The 13,821-nt window shown below is 38.5% G+C and overlaps 1 long non-coding RNA gene across 3 annotated transcripts; it reads right to left on the bottom strand.

Moving 5' to 3' along the window:
* Positions 1-5,168: 5,168 nt before the first annotated feature.
* On the bottom strand, positions 5,169-12,638 carry LOC147480986 (uncharacterized). Of its 3 annotated transcripts, none has more exons than XR_015205569.1 (4): positions 12,561-12,638; positions 11,498-11,744; positions 5,641-5,786; positions 5,169-5,543 (listed from the first exon to the last, which is right to left on the bottom strand). It is a non-coding gene; the product is annotated as an uncharacterized LOC147480986 (long non-coding RNA). The 3 variants fall into 3 exon arrangements; XR_015205570.1 differs by lacking the exon at positions 12,561-12,638 and adding an exon at positions 11,920-12,097; XR_015205571.1 differs by lacking the exon at positions 12,561-12,638 and adding an exon at positions 11,867-11,918.
* Positions 12,639-13,821: the final 1,183 nt, after the last annotated feature.

The raw sequence follows: 13,821 nt of genomic DNA, 5'->3' as shown, positions 1-13,821 counted from the left end.
ATTTCGGGCTTGGTTCTTTGGGCCGAAATTGGTTTGTTTTGTATGTTGGGCCAAAGTTCTATTATTTGGTCTTGGGCCTTAGTTGGTTTTTGGGCCCGATTTTGGTTGTTTTGTTTGGACCAGTTCTATTTTGTTTTGACTGGGCCGGTTTCAGTTAAATTTTTAGGCCGAACCCATTTGTATTTTTGGACCAGTTTAATTAAGTTTTGTTTGGGCCTTTTCTAATTGGTTTTCTTTGGGTCGAACCAAATTAAGTTTTGGACCAATTTGGTTTAGTTCAATGGGCCGGTTTATTTGGTTTAGTTTGGACCCAGTTTAGGTTAAGTTGTGGGCCAGTTCAGTTCAAGTTTTTGGGCCTAAACACTAGTTAGTTATTGGGCCGGATTAAATCCTTTGCTTCGGACCAGTTTAGTTTAAGTTGTTTGGGGCTAAAACTAATTGCTTTTCTTTGGACCAGTTTCAAGTTAGTTTTGGGGCCGGTCCATATAACTTAAAATAGATCTACTTGGGTCTTTAAATGTTTGGACTTTCGGGTTCTAAGGTTTGGGTTTGGCCAGTTGGGTCCGAACCATTACCTTGGTCATGAGCCCATGAGCCATGCACATTGATCTTAGCCATGAACCAAGGCTATGACCCTGAACCTGTTGAACATGGAAACGATAGTTTGACTTTGACCATGGCATGTTGACTTTGACCTTGACCATGACATGTTGACTTTGACTTTGACTTTGACTGTTGACTTTTTACCGTTTTTCACATATTTAAGAATATGGACAAATATAATAATAAAATATTGTCGAACATCATATAACGTTGTTTGTCATTATCGAATTAAGATTTGACGTGAGTAGTGTGTAAAGCTTATATATATTGGGCTTTGATTGTGGACTGTGGACTGTGGATCGTTTAATTGTCTTTGCATTATATGTTGTAAATTGTATGGACAAATCAAATGCTAAAATGCTGTGGAAGCTTGTATAAATTTGGTGGTCATTATCTAATTAAGATTTGACGTTGATATTGTGACATTATATAATATGTTTGGATATATATATAATGCAATATGTTTGGGAGAAATAAATGTATAAACACTCCATTATTATATATGTGAGATGCTACTATGAGGTAGTATATGATTGGTGAATATTTGCCTACGGGATTGAGACTTAGTGCAATAATATATTGGCACATGAAAGAATGAAAATGGTTATGAGATATATTCGAGACATTTCTAAATATTGTGGCTTAGTGCAATAATGTATTTGACATGCACGTGATATAGTGAAACGTTTATGAGTCATTAATGTATGACACCTGAATAAATTACGTAACGAAAATCCTAGAACCTGACTACCACAACTCATGTGATTGGCCCTTCTGGTGTTTCAGTTAATCTGAATGGCCTTCGGGCATAAGTAATGTGATTGGCCCTTCTGGCGTTTCAGTTAATCTGAATGGCCTTCGGGCGTAAGTAATGTGATTGGCCCTCCTGGCGTTTCAGTAAAGCTGAATGGCCCTCCTGGCGTAGCCGAATAGTGGCTTGATTATTCCGTTCGCAAAATAGAACGATGATGCGCGATATTTTATGCCGAATAGTGGCAGTACTTACATAGATTTGGCTTCCGTGTGAGGATTTACCTGGTGTGCGGCATCCCGCTCAGGGTAGTTACGCACGGAGTGGCTCATTATGTAAGGGGAGGCATGTGGATGTACATGTTCGGCGTTGGGTAGCGATTGTGGTAGCCAGGGAAACTAGGTAAGACATAGATACGACGTGATTTTAGGGACACCACAAAGAAAGCCTTAAATAATCTAATTATGGTAATATGTTGGTTATTTGTTTAGTTGAACCTAAAATACTCGATGGAGGAACTACCGCCTTATTTATTATGTGTATAATTTGTTGCGTGGTTAGTGGGAAGTTAAAACCTCGAATGGAGGAACTACCCGCCTTAATTATTGTACTTAAAGATGTTATATTAGTCGTTGAAAGTTAAGGCGCCTCGGTGGAGGAACTAACTGCCGTATGGTTTGTGTATATATTGGTATAAGTATATGTTGTATTTTAGGACTACTCATACCAAAGATTTTTATAATCTCAACCGATTTGCATGTTTGCTTATCGGGTGTGTTCATTCAATGAACATAGTTGATAAGTTTTGACAGTTTAGTGTTGAAGAAGGTTGGTCGCTTTGCTTGTGGTTTGCGTTAGCATTGCATTTCGGGATGTATTTTGTTTTCCTTAAGGTGATATAGATTTTCAGTCTAGACAATGTATTTGTACTTTCATTTGTAATTTTAAATAAGGAGTTATTGAAAAGAGATTTGTAACCTAATCTTATTTGTAAATTTTTGTAATGAAGATGACATTTGTTTAATTGAAATTTTTATTGGTTTTTAATTATCCGCATATTTAAAACTGTTTATGGGTTTTTGGAAGTTGAGAGTGCGTCACACCTCGAGAGATCGAAGAGTCGAGAACAAATAATGTTTTTCCGAATTCTGTCGAAATTCGGGGTGTGACAAAATTGATCAAGTACTGAAGTATTACGTGTATATACCTCATTCATGCTTACAGTACGTTTACTAGTATACTACATAGCAGTGGAGGCGTGAGTGGAGAATTGGAAGGGCGTGGAGAGTGGAAAGGAAGAGGGAGGAGTGGAGAGGGAGAGGGAGGAATTATTGACGAAAAGAGGAAATGAGGACAGACAGAAACCAACCAAATGATATTTTGGCCACATCCCCCCCCCCCCCAAAACGTTTGCTTTGCTCACTTGACTAAAAAAGTTGTAAAAATAAATACAGGGCAAAAAATTATTGTACTTTGATATGGACATATGGTGTAGTCTTGGTGGCCTCTAAATCAGTAAATCATCCAACTCTGGCTTCAAGGTTGTTGTGGTAGACTAATATAGTATGTACAGTTACAAAATCCTTGAATGTGGCAGTTAATCGGTATAACAATGCAATTGCCCATCAGCCAAATAGCTACATGCCAAATCCAAAATTGATACATATTGATTTCCGTTTTCGAACATCCAGTGTGGAAGCATGGGCTTTACTGTGGCTCAGTAGACATTTGGGCCGATCAGCGTTAACAACTGGACTCGTTTGCCATAGAAAAAATCGTGTTGTTCGTATGTTAGTCTTTCGGCCAATGGTCAAATAATGTGGGCGCTGTAGCGACCGATCGATACAAATCTTGAACCGGATCCAAGAGCCGCAAAGTCGGTTAGCTCTATACTACCATCTAGTCTAATTATCACGATGAAGTTGGTACTGCCAACTTTGTCATAACCCACTACCAATAAATCACCATCGTGATTTCTCACTCAGTTTGCCAACTATTACTTAAGCCTCACAATCCGCGTATTTCATGGTATCCTTTATGACGTTTATAGCGTTTTGCACTCTTCCAGTGATTAGAACGAAAATAATATCGTTAATTGATTAAATTTTAGATATATGTTATGTTACTCGTTGAACCTTTAAGAACCGACGAGCACCCGTGATTTCTAAAGTGGAGCCTTGAAAATCAGAAGCCGTGCCAGGCCACTACACCATCTTTGCACTTAAAACCCACAACTATAGTGCCTGTGGACATAGATGGATATGGAAGGGTGTGGGCGATTAAGATTAGGAAAACTCAACTACCATATAACTAATTGCCTAGAAAAATCTTCAAACTATAAGGACTCATACCCCCCAATTTTTTTTAACAAGCTTCCCCTACTGTACCCCCAAAATTTTCACAACTATATATAGTGAGAATATAATCAACAAAAAAAATAGTATGAAAAAAAAAAAAAACTAATAAAAAACATTCCAATAAACCAACATTTTTTTTTTACTTCTTTTTTTGCCCTTACAAAATTATCATTTATCATTTATTTTGAGTCCAAAATCATTAAAGAGTAACAAATGTGTCTTTAAAAGTTTAATGGGTTAATGAGACTAAAACAAATAGACAAAAGCCCAAAGCCCAACCGGTCAGTTTGTATAATTATATTTTTTTTCCCTATAATTAGTATAATTTTAATCACCCATAACAAACTCGTAAGCTTTCCCTCCTTTCTTTCACTCTCAATTCTTAAACAAGCATCAGACCTCAACCCAAACAAAAAACAAAAAACAAATTAAGAAAAGACTTGCGACGCAGCTTGTTACACGCTTGTCCTAATTATTTGTAAAACTCGTTATCATTATTAATATAATTTCCACTTAAAAAAAACAAAACAAAACAAGGTAATTTTTTACTTTCAATATTAATCTTTTATAGTTTTCTCCACATGATAGTAGGGTTATATAGACTTATAGCATTATAGGAAGTTAATAATTTGTTGAATTGTTGTAGACTTATGAAATAGATTATGTAGATATATATAGACATAGTACTATCAATTAATGACTTAAGTGCTTAAGTAGTTAACTTGGCCAATCCATATTTTGCACTCTAGTTTTGTGAATTAAAATAAATGCATAATTTTGTTGATATTTATTGTTTAGACCTTACAAAAAAAATAAAAAAAATTGCATATTTTTTTTAGGGATGGAGTGTGCACATAATTTTGCACCCCATGGCTTAGAATCCAAAATCCGTCCCTGCCTATGGATAAATTCTCCATATTTAGAACATAAATAGAGAGAATCACGTTGGAGAAGTTGGGTGGGTTTACTGAAAAAGGTGAGTGATTGGTGATTTGGGGAAGGATGATTCGCTTTCGTAGAAGGAAATATAAGGTTTGGCTGAAAAAAGGTCAGTGATTGGTGATTTGGGAAGAGTTTGAGGATTTGTTTCTACCAATTTGGAATTAGAAAAGAAATAAGAATTTGGCCCAACGGTCATATTTGCAACGGTTATAGAATGGGGCTTATGGGCTTACGGGTATTAACAGGACTAGGTGAGAGCACGTGCTACGCACGTTATTGTTAGAGTGTGCTTGGTGGTTTACCAAGTTGAAGTGGAGTCTCCAAAACCTATGCTCCAGCCAAAGAAAAAACATGGCAAAATGGGAATGTTGCGTCACAATAAACATGGTAAAACCTTATGAACTTTGAAATTATGATAGAACTCATGAGTGAATTGATCACTGCTAAGTGTTAACAAATAACCCCCTTCAATCACACTAAAAAAAAAACAAAAAACAGCTGCCCATAACGGAAATGTAGCTATGCACAGTGCACACCTTTTTCTAGTTTCAAGGGACAGAATTGGAGAAAAAGAGTGAAATCATGAGCAAGAAACTATACAGGGTGCCCATACCTAACCATGCACGTATAAATATGTCGAGTGAAGGTATGATGAAATTTAAAAGTGTACCTTACACATTGACTAACTCTGCTGCCAAGGAGCGCAGCCCTTGTAAACATTTGTGAGCTTCAGCAGTTTCAGAGACATCCCTCCAAATATTTAACAATGTAGATCCCATACTCTCTTTGTACTTTGAGACTGAATCAACTAGCATGAGCAATTCATGAGCACACTTCTGGATTTCTTCATCATTTTTCTTAATCAAATCCTGTAACTTCGTGCTAGAAGTCTGCCCAAATATTTATGGGAATATCAGTAAATAAATCCTATTTCCCATATATTAATATATTATAATCAAAACAGAAATGATGTGAAACGAAATATACCTTCAGAAACTCATCTGCTTCTCGTTCCCTCTTATCCAATTTATGCATCTCCTGTTCAAGATCTTCAGTAATTCTTTTAGCTTCCGCAGAACACATGGATGCGTACTCTGTATTTCCTTCTCCACTACACTTAGTTGAGATTCAACCTGAAATGGTGATTAACCATTGGTAGAAGAATGGTATTCTCATAAGGGTTTTATTTCATATGATACCTATCATTTATATCTTAGTTGAGACTGCTTAAAAAAAGCTAAATAGAGGAGTGGTACTAGAAATTTGATTAGAACTTAAATTCAAATTCTTGAATGCCTAGCCAAATTTGGCAGGTTGAGATTCGGTAACCTAACCAGCTTAAGATAAAAAAGCTTTTCTTTTTCATAGTACGAACTTTATTCTTAAACCCCTACAGCCACATGCCTCATGTCTCAATATTATTCTTGTTAGGAGATTTCACTAGAAAGTCACACCTCAATCTAGTTACTTTCTATCCCAAATGATTTCAACTTGGAGCTCAGACCAAGGAAATCATCCACCCAAGACTTTGGTAGTTATCACAACAAACTCAAACAAGCAAAGCCACTAATTTATCATCACCCATAGCAAGCAAACAATAAATAAGGAAGTAAATATACAAAGAGACACAAAGATTTAGGTGGTTCGGTAAATGTTACCTACATCCACACAAGAGCCAAGTTTCCTTTATAGCAAAGATTGAAGAGTTTACAAGAGATATCAAGAATCAAGAACAAGAGGCCTCACTCAAACCCTAGCTCAATAGAGCTCCCACAATACCCAAGAAATGAATCTCTCAAAAGGTTGTCTCAAAACCCTAATCTATTTCCTTTATATAGGTGTACATAGAAAAAAAAAAAGGGGAGAAAAGGTTTGGGGCCGAAATATCGACAAATCGTCGAAATTCCGAAAAGTTTCAGAACTCTAAAGCTTGCTGGTGAGATACCGGAGCTTCATATGCTCGACGGTTCCACGTGAACAATCTCCCACTTGGAACCTTCGAGATTCTACATGCACATCACATCTCAATTGTAACAACTCCATCCAATTCCAATTTACTAAAGAAACACTCGGCTCATCCATCATGGTCTTCAAGCAAGAAGACCCACCGAAGTTGAACACAACTTCAACTTCTCAGTAGGCACGGTCTTGGTCAACATATCCGCCGGATTCTCACTCCCTTGGATCTTCTCAAGTGCCAAAACCTCATCCTCTAACAGAGATCGGATAAAATGATACCGGAGACCAATGTGCTTGGTCCTAGAATGAAAGGCGGAATTCTTAGCAAGATGTATAGTACTGATCCCACCGTGTAACACACTTCTCTCTTGCTTCATCCCAAGCTCTTCCATCAATCCCTGTAACCAGATCATCTCTTTGCTTGCCTCTGTAACGGCCACATACTCTGCTTCTGTGGTAGACAAAGCAACAATCTTCTGTAACTGAGAAATCCAACTCACTGCAGTAGCACCTACTGTAAAGACATAACCATAACCGAGTGCTTCTTCTCACGATCTACTTCTCCCGCAAAATTGGCATCCACATACCCTTGCAGGTTCACAACACCCCTTCCATAACATATGCATTTCTCTGTAGTACCTCTCAAATATCTCAATATCCACTTCACGACTTCTTCCCAATGTTGCTTGCCAGGATTAGACATAAATCTATCGACTCCCCCAATCTTGGGCTATATCCGGACGCGTGCAAACCATGGCATACATAAGACTTCCAATGGCGAGGCGATGGTACCTTAGCCATGAAGTTTCTTTCCTCAACATCTTGGGAGAATGTTCCTTGACAACTTGAAGTGGATCGCCAAAGGTGTGCAAACCGGGTTTTCGCGACTACCCATGTTGAACCTCTTCAATACCTTTTCAATATACTCACCAGTGACAACTCGAATACCTTTACGCCTATCTCTTCGATCCTCATCCCTAGAATCTGTTTCATCGCACCCAAGTCCTTCATAGAGAACTCACTTGCTAACTTCTCTTTCAATCTCCCATTTCTCGACATATCGAACTTGCTACTAACATATCATCAACATATAGCAACAGGATGGCGTGGCTGAGTCAAACCTCTTGAAGTAGCAACAATGGTCAGTGTTGCACTTATAGTAGCCATTTCCTTGCATGAAGTTATCAAACTTCCTGTACCCTTTAACCCTAGGGACTTGCTTCAAACCATACAAGCTCTTTCTGAGCCTGCATACCATATTCTCTTTACCCTTCTTGATGAAACCCTCCGGTTGCTGCATGTAAATTTCCTCAACTAGGTCACCATGGAGGAAGGCAGTTTTAACATCCAACTGCTCAAGATACAAATCTTCCGCTGCAACAATACTCAACACTGACCGAATAGTATTCAGTTTCACCACTGGGGAGAATATCTCTGTGAAGTCAACGCCTGCTTTCTGCTGAAAACCCTTGACTACTAGCCTCGCTTTGTATCTCTGGGAACCATCATGTTCCTCTTTGACTCTAAACACCCATTTGTTCTGTAGAGCCTTCTTGCCCATGGGTAGTTTGGCTAACTCCCACGTGCCACTAGAGATGAGGGACTTCATCTCATCTTGCATAGCAAGCTCCCACTTGCTTGCATCACTCACCTCCAATGCTTCATCATAGCATTGAGGCTCGCCACCATCAGTAAGTAGCAAGTAATTCACATAGGTGGAGGGTGGATATCTCGTACTCGGTACATGTGGCCTGGATGTCTTCCTTGGGGCACGAGGTGGAGATGGCCTCGGTGGTGTAGTATCCTCATTATTCTCTGAGTCACTACTACTGTCATCCTCTGACTGTGGGGCTCCCACTATACCATGACTTACATCGAAGTCTTCCAACTCAACATACTTTGTGTCGCTCTCTGTACCCGATTCCTTGGTTTGTGTTTCATCTCTGTCCTTGTACATCACCTTCTCATTAAACACAACATCTCTACTACGAATGATTTTCCGATTTTGATCATCCCAAAAGCGATACCCAAAATCATCACCGCCATAGCCGATGAAGGTGCACTTTAGTGACTTAGCATCAAGCTTGCTTGTAGCTTGGTCACTAATGTGGACATAGGACACACAACCAAACACCTTCAAATGGGAAAGGTTCACATCCTTCCCGCCCACACTTCCTCCGGAATCTTAAAATCCAAATGTACCGATGGTCCTCTATCGATCGTAAGGCTGGCTGTGCTAACACTTTCTCCCAAAATTGCTTGGGCAAGCCTCGCTAGTGTAATGCGATACACCTAGCTCTCTGTCGATGTTCTATTCATCCGCTCAGCAACCCCATTCTGGCGAGGTGTCCCCGGCAAAGTCTTTTCCATCTTGATGCCATTGTCGACAAGATTCTTAAAACCTGAATCCTCATACTCTCCACCGTTGTTTGGATCTCAAATTTCTTTACTTTCAAGCTTGTCTCATTCTCAACCATGGCCTTCCAAGTTTTGAATACTTCAAATACTTCGACTTGTGTCTCAAGAAATAGACCCACCCTTCCTAGTATGGTCATCAATGAAAGTCACAAAATATGACTTTCCGCCAAGTGAAGAGACATTAGCTGGCCCCCAGACATCTGTATGAATCAACTCAAGCCTTCTTGCTTTCGGAGTCTGACCCATTCTCTGAAAACTCACCCGCTTCTGCTTTCCAAATACACAGTTCTCACAGAAGTCAATTTCAGTCAACTGTAACTTTGGGAGTTTACTAGAAGAGTGAAGGATTTTCATTCCTTTCTCACTCATGTGACCAAGTCTGCGGTGCCAAACATTCGGATCCTCTTTGCCATGTGCCACGACAATCGACTCACAACCATGTGCAGTCATGTAGAGAGTACCATATTTCTTACCATTTGCAACAATCAATGAACCGCTTCGAGACCTTCCAAGTATCACCGGTGAAGATCAAACAAATCCTTCACTTGCCAATTGCCCCACAGAAATCAAATTCTTCCTCAAATCCGGAACGTGTCTGACGTCCCTCAATAACCATGACGAGCCATTCATCTTGACATGCACGTCACCCTTGCCGACAATGTCACCCTTGCCGACAATGTCACAAGGTTAGTCATCACCGAGAAAGACCGTTCCAAGGTCACCTTCGGTGTAGTTCTCAAGAACTCTCGATGTGAGGTAGCATGGAAAGATCTCTTCCAATAGAATCAAGTACCCAAGACTCCTTCTTCAAAACCAACGCCTCCATCGAACATATCAAAGCGTCATCTACCATCTCAACAACATTAGCTTCTTGATTCCTTTTCTTGTTCTTATTAATGTTGTTGTTGTTTCTTGGTGCCGGACAATTGGGGCTATAGTGGCCAAGCCTACCACAATTATAGCACACCACTTCACTTATGTCTCGAGGTTTGTGTTCAACGCTTTGCAATTGGGGGGCTTGAGATTTCGATCTCCCCCTCCACTTCTTCTTACCACGATTCCTGTTTGAATTTCTCCCCCTACTTTCAGTGCTCAATGCCGACCCTGAAGTTGACCCGAAGATGAAGGACAATCCTGTCTCCGAATTTCCTCGGTTAGTACCATACTAACAACGTGCTCAAACTTCAACTTGGTCATTCCCCAGAGCCACTAATAGCCGCAACTGTAGCCTTCCAACTTGGAGGCATTTGTCCAAGTATCGCCAAAGCTAGCACCTCATCACTAAATGTAATCTCAACCCGACTCCAATTGGTCCTTAGTTTGGTTGAATTCATTTAAGTGATCCTTGAAGGATGTCCCTCCGACATTCTCATACTAAATAGCTTGGTGATCAAATAGACTTTGTTCACGGCGGTTAGGGTTGTTCATACATCGTAGTAAAAGTGCCTCCATGAGAGACTTCGCCTTCGCATCTTTAATATTGAAGGCTACCGACTTCCACTTGAAAAGACTCAATCGGATTGTGGCCAAGGCCTTTCTATCCTGCAAATCCCATTTGTCTTGTGGAATCTCCTCAGGCTTCTCACTTATCAACGTTTCCATCAAATCCTTTTGATAGAGAGGGTCCTCAATTTGCATCTTCCAATAGCCAAAGTTTGTTCCATCAAACTTCTCTATCCTGTAAGCTTTTTTTCGGTCGTCATGACTTTACTGAATCAAAACCAACGGTGGAGAACCTCTCAGAGGAATTTCCTCAAACACCTAGCCTCCAATGCTAAAGGTGGAGTCTTTTCCTCACACACCCTGTAGCTCTGATACTACTTGTTGGGAGATTTCACTAGAAAGTCACACCTCAATCTAGTTACTTTCTATCCCAAATGATTTCAACTTGGAGCTCACACCAAGGAAATCACTCACCTAAGACTTTGGTAGTTATCACAACAAACTCAAACAAGCAAAACCACTAATTTATCATCACCCATAGCAAGTAAACAATAAATAAGGAAGTAAATATGCAAAGAGACACAAAGATTTAGGTGGTTCGGTAAATATTACCTACATCCACACAAGAGCCAAGTTTCCTTTATAGCAAAGATTGAAGAGTTTACAAGAGATATCAAGAATCAAGAACAAGAGACCTCACTCAAACCCTAGCTCAATAGAGCTCCCACAATACCCAAGAAATGAATCTCTCAAAAGGTTGTCTCAAAACCCTAATCTATTTCCTTTATATAGGTGTACATAGAAAAAAAAAAGGAGAGAAAAAGTTTGGGGCCGAAATATCGACAAATTGTCGAAATTCCGAAAAGTTTCAGAACTCTAAAAAACTTGCGGGGTGAGATACCGAGCTTCATAATCGACTTTGTTTCCACAGCCCAACAATTCAGTATCATACCGGTTATATAATCGACACAATACTTATAACAATAAGCAAATGACATGCTTTATAAAGCTCTTTTATACTTACCGCATCAATCCGAGATTAATTTTTTGTGAGATGGCTTCTTTTCTCCTTGAGTTTACTATCCTTATCCTGTGATTGTTGCTGAAGGGAAATGAATTCCTCCAACTTTGCCATCGAGCTTTTGTTCAAGTCATCTGCAAAAGCAATTAGTGTCTTTTTAAGCAAAGATATGTCGTCAACGCCCAATATATCAGCAGGTTTTGATCCTTTGCTATTCAGCTTATATTGCAAGTCATCTCCAATTTTTAACCTGAAAAAAATTAGAGAAATTAGTCGTGAGGGATCACGGTTAGCACAAACAACAATCTGGTGATAAGTCAATGGAACATGAACAGAATGATATTACTCATAAAGAAAACAAAATCTCTTAACCAAGGTCTTAAAACAGCTGCTGTGAAGGTGAAACGACTGGGTCCATAACTTACCATTGTCAAGTTCCATAAGATGATAAGAGTACCACCAAGTAGAAGAGAGAAACATAAAAGAAAATACTGAAATAAGAAAATATAACATTTAAAATTGTTGCCCTTATATATAAAGTGATGTAAAAAAGAGCCTTAAACAACAGTTGACGACAGTATTTGGAGACAATTAACCATAAAAAAAAGTGTAGAGGCCATTCTGTAAGGACCATCAAGGTCATGCAAGGGCTGTATCCATTACATGTTTATGACCACTTTTTAACCTTGGTTAGAACTAACAAAAGGACATTACGGGTGCCTATCTTGCATGTCACGCTAGTGAGTTTCGAGAACAGCCCCAAGCACGTGGGGGAGAGTGCACAACCATTGAGCCAATGGTTCATGTCCTACAATTTGACAATTTCTCTGGAGGTATATATATGCATGTGTCATTTTGTGTTTTTTATGTTAAAGAGATACATAGTTCAAGGGTTTTTTTTTTTTTTTTGCCCTGAAACAATGAAAACTGTGTATCACATAATCAGTCCTATAGAAACTAACTAATATAATAGACTCTTATTGGACAAGACTAAATGGTGCCTAAGAAAACGTGACTATAATACAAATATAAGAAAGCAGGCCTAATAAAGGAAGATGAAAATAACCTTCTAATAGCCTGGTTGCATTCAACAGAGAGGTTCTCAAGCTCCTTGTACTTTTTCCATAGAAATGCATCGATATCCAAGAATTCTCTTCCCACTCATTTCTTGCCGCTTCAGCCCCTGAAATCTCTCTTTCCAATGCCTGGATAAAGGTGGAGGTGGGATGAAGGTGGAGGTGGAGGTGGTTTGTTAAAAAACGGTTTGGAATATAACGAAAGATAATTTCTTATAGTACCAAAAGCAGAAGATTGATAAGACCGGTCAGTAATGGGAACGTTAGACATACAGCCAAATATATTATAAAATATCAGGATACGGGTACTTATGGATATTCAATTTCAAATATATTATAAAATATTAGGATACGGGTACTTATGGATATTCAATTTCTGAATATGTATCGTGGATATGATATTGTTTCACGTGCAAATATAGTAGATATATCTAAAATATCGACAAATATCATAGATATTGTGGATATTTCTTGATATATCATAATACATTATTTATATTTATTTGAAATATAATAGTAAATATTAAATAAAATTGTTATATACATCAAATATCACAAAATATCTCCAAATATCACAAAATATCATCAAATATTACAAATATCATAAATATCGTCAAAATATTACCGATATTTACAGTCGTATATATCTCTGAATATATCGTAATATTTATAGATTTTTCTCTGAAATCTGGATAGATATCCCTAAATATCACGATATATCGAGATATTTTATACTATCAGCCAAGTGAAGATGTCGGACTATTGGTAGCGTAACTCGCATCAGAATCTCGGTTACTAGCAATGATATATTGACTGGGAGTCTCGTTAATTAATGAACCTCTTTCTTGTCTTATAGGCTCTTGCTTCAACCTTTTTTGACCACCGCCTACTGTTCCTCCTCTCCTCTTTTCACTACGTACTACAATCCTGTAAATGGGTAAACAATAATAGTAAGTTGAGAAAATGAAAAGCCTATTTCAACAAACGAAAGTGGACGTGTTTTGAGTTTATGTGTTTCTAAAGAATCTAGAAAGGCTAAACCTTCCAGTTAAATGACAATATGGCCCTAATTTTTCGAACGAATTAACTAAAACAAATTTAAATTTGTTTCTAAGTAACAATTCCAATTTTATTTAAAATTAAGAAAACTTACGGAGTGGTGTCGGGTGGTTCCGCCGTGAGTGTTGTGGCAAGGGTTTGTTTTTACAGAGAGAAACTCTCCAGGACAGATCGGGGGAAAAAATAACTCTT

This window comes from Coptis chinensis, chromosome 8 (genome assembly GCF_015680905.1).
Source record: "Coptis chinensis isolate HL-2020 chromosome 8, ASM1568090v1, whole genome shotgun sequence".
Lineage (NCBI taxonomy): Eukaryota > Viridiplantae > Streptophyta > Magnoliopsida > Ranunculales > Ranunculaceae > Coptis > Coptis chinensis.
The sequence above is the reverse complement of the archived record's forward strand: the minus strand, read 5'-3'. Positions and strand labels throughout refer to the sequence as shown.